Here is a 2,928-nt window from a genome sequence, read left to right as displayed (position 1 = left end):
GGAACCCCACACTGAGCTCTCCATGCGGTTGGATGCCTTGAGCTCACGGTCAGGGGTTGGTGGTGGGTAGCCATAATTTAGAGTAGAAGAAAAAATATATTATTACCTTAGGAAGATCATGGTGTGGGAGAAAAAGGCAGAAAGTCGGGAGTCCAGGGAGCAAATTTAGTTCCAATTGGCCGACTAGTAAACAACCCCCCTGATAAGCTGCATCTCCCCCTCTGTGGGTCAGCTTGACAGCCACCAAATCTGAACACATCACAAGTAGAATTTTTTTTAAGGGTGAAACATAAATGATTGGTTTAAAACTCAAACCCAAGTCTGGTTGCTCAGCTCCAAGCACCACATAGGGGAGTCCCTTAACATAAACCAGCATAAGAAGCAACCTAGCTAAGGAATGCCAGAACTCAGCCACAGGGCCTGGCAGCTTTTACCATAACAAAGACCCGCTGTAGCAGTGTCAGCCTTAAACAGCACTGAGCTGTAGCCCAGAGACTGTGGGAGACAATTTCATTCTAGCTGGCCAGAGGGATAAAAAAGAAAATCCTCTGATCCAGGAAGCATCAGCAGTCTAGATAGGACAACAAGCTTCCCTCTCAGTGATTCTACACATAGCTGGGGAGGCCCTGCCGGTCTTGGAGCCCTAAACAGGGCTGAGGGAGCCCCCCAGTGCCCCCTCCCAGCCCCTGCTGCAGTGCTACATGCAGCACAAGGCAGGTACTCCAGCACCCAAGTGAGCCCTGGCCACGGGCGCGATCTTGCTTTTGCAGTAATCTCACACAGCATCTGTGTAACCCTACATCAGGGATGGGAAGGTCCATTAACGCATGCCCAGGAGAGCCAGCATAGGAAAGCTGGATTTTCCTGCCCGTGGGCTCTGATGGATGTTGCACCTGGAGCAGCCCACCTGGGCCAGATGATTGCAGTTCAGCCAATGGGATTGACCTGGGGTTCTTCACCAGCCTCCCCGGGAACCCTTGAAAAGGCAGGTACCAGATGGGAGAGGGGTGGTCTGGTCGTCTTAGTGGGAGGAGAGAGATCCTTGCATGACCTGAGGCAGTCTCTGCCAGGCCCCATGGTCAAAGGAATCCTATGGGTGCCTTGTAAAACCTGAAGCTTCTTTTAACTCTCATTAAATTCACTTGGATCACTAGCCCGGCTTCCGCATGAAATTTTTCTCGCGGGGAGCCAAGGACTGGGGTTGGAATTTAGGCCAGAGAGAGAGACCTTACAAGTCCATGACCCTGTGACCTTGAGGAAGAGTTGGAATTTCTCTGGCCTCAAGGACAGGTGATCAAGTATCATTACCTCCTTACCCACTGCTCTACTTATTCTCACTTTATTCACTAGCCCTTCTAACTTTTCCATCGCACTCAGTTTCAACGTGCTCAGGTTGGTGTTGGGCTTTTATTTACTCGCTTTCTTCTTTATCCCTCTTTTTTCCCCTTTTCCCCTCTTTTTCCTCTTCTCTCCCACTCTCTCCTCTCATATGCCACTAAAGGCTTCCAGGTCACTTCCCTCCGCTTAGGGCAAATCAACCCAAATAGCAGGAGGCACTCCAGCCTGCCCTGTGTGGGAGTGCTGTACACCACACAAGGCACCTGGGACAAACACCTACAGTGCGCTGCACCGTTGAAGAAACCTCCGTCATGCCTCTAAGGTGATCTCGTCAACTAGGGCAATTCTGCCCAGCACCACTGGGTCCCGGCATTAAAAGGGCACACTGCCCTGCCATGTTGGAGTAGTGTCTAAACCCCTCTGGCCCCTCATCCAAGCAATCAGGGATCAGCTACTACTTTATACTTTATTTCCTCCTTCTCTCTCTCCTTGCTCTTTACCATCACAGCCAACCTTAGTGAACTCAGTTGGATTTATTTCCTTCTTTCTCTTTATTCTCTTTTTCTTTCTTTCCTCTTTCTGTCTTTGCTTTCTTCACCTCTCTCTTAGCTTGTACGATTCTCTCTGCTCCCTCTCATTGCTTGCACATACCACTGCTGGTTTCCAGAGCCCTACACTCAGCCTAGGGCAACCCTGTCCTCCTAGTGGGCAGCCTGACCCCTAAGACAGTACTGCACACAGGACGAGTCAGAGCTACACACAGCATAACACAGGGTCAGTTATTTCTTTAACCATTTAAAAAATACTCTCTCCTCCTCCTTCCTTTTCTCTTCTCTCTTTTTTCTTTTATTGGGCTCTTCTTACAGGTTTTCTGCTTTTCTCCGCTCCATCAAGCTCTTCTCTACTTCCTACCACAGCCTCCACAGATTTTGTTCTCCTTTTTAGTTGTTTTCTTTTCTTTCTTTTTACTGTTGTCACCTTTGTTTACTCTGTGCATTTTAGTTGTGTGTGGGTGAGGGGTTCTCAGTCTGGTTGGCATTATTGCCCCAGTCTGTGTCTTCCTCTTTCTCTCTTTTTCCTCTCCTTTCACTCTCTTTCCCATCACAAGACAATAGCTGTCTCCAGGCCACTCCCCTCTGCCTAGGGCAAACCTGAAGGCCCAACTGAGGGAGCTCCCACCCCCCACTTATTGGTGTGGCAAGCATCTGGGGAATTCACGCTGGTCCTCTCCCACACACCAGGCCACAGGTTGTTCTCCCCTATAAAAAGTGGGGGCATCCCCAGCCTAAATCCTGAGGTCCTACAAGTGACTGGGGGAAACGCCTGACCAGCACTTGTGGGGCTCCACGCTACTGTGGGAACATCCACCCAATCTCCAAGGCGATCTCTCTGTACATCCTCTTGTCTAGCCAGATTTGTAAAGTAGAATTTGGATCATGATAGTGGGGAGAGGAAGCATTTAAGAACTAGAGGAAACATGTTTCATTGTTGCTACCCTGCACCCTGACTGGCTTATCTCCTCCCCACATCCCTTCAGGAAGGGGGTGTCCAGTTACCTACCAATGGGCTTTGAGTCTCCACTCTGCACTC

This window comes from Tenrec ecaudatus, unplaced genomic scaffold, assembly GCF_050624435.1.
Source record: "Tenrec ecaudatus isolate mTenEca1 unplaced genomic scaffold, mTenEca1.hap1 Scaffold_1490, whole genome shotgun sequence".
Classification (NCBI taxonomy): Eukaryota; Metazoa; Chordata; class Mammalia; order Afrosoricida; family Tenrecidae; genus Tenrec; species Tenrec ecaudatus.
This window is presented reverse-complemented; position numbering follows the sequence as displayed.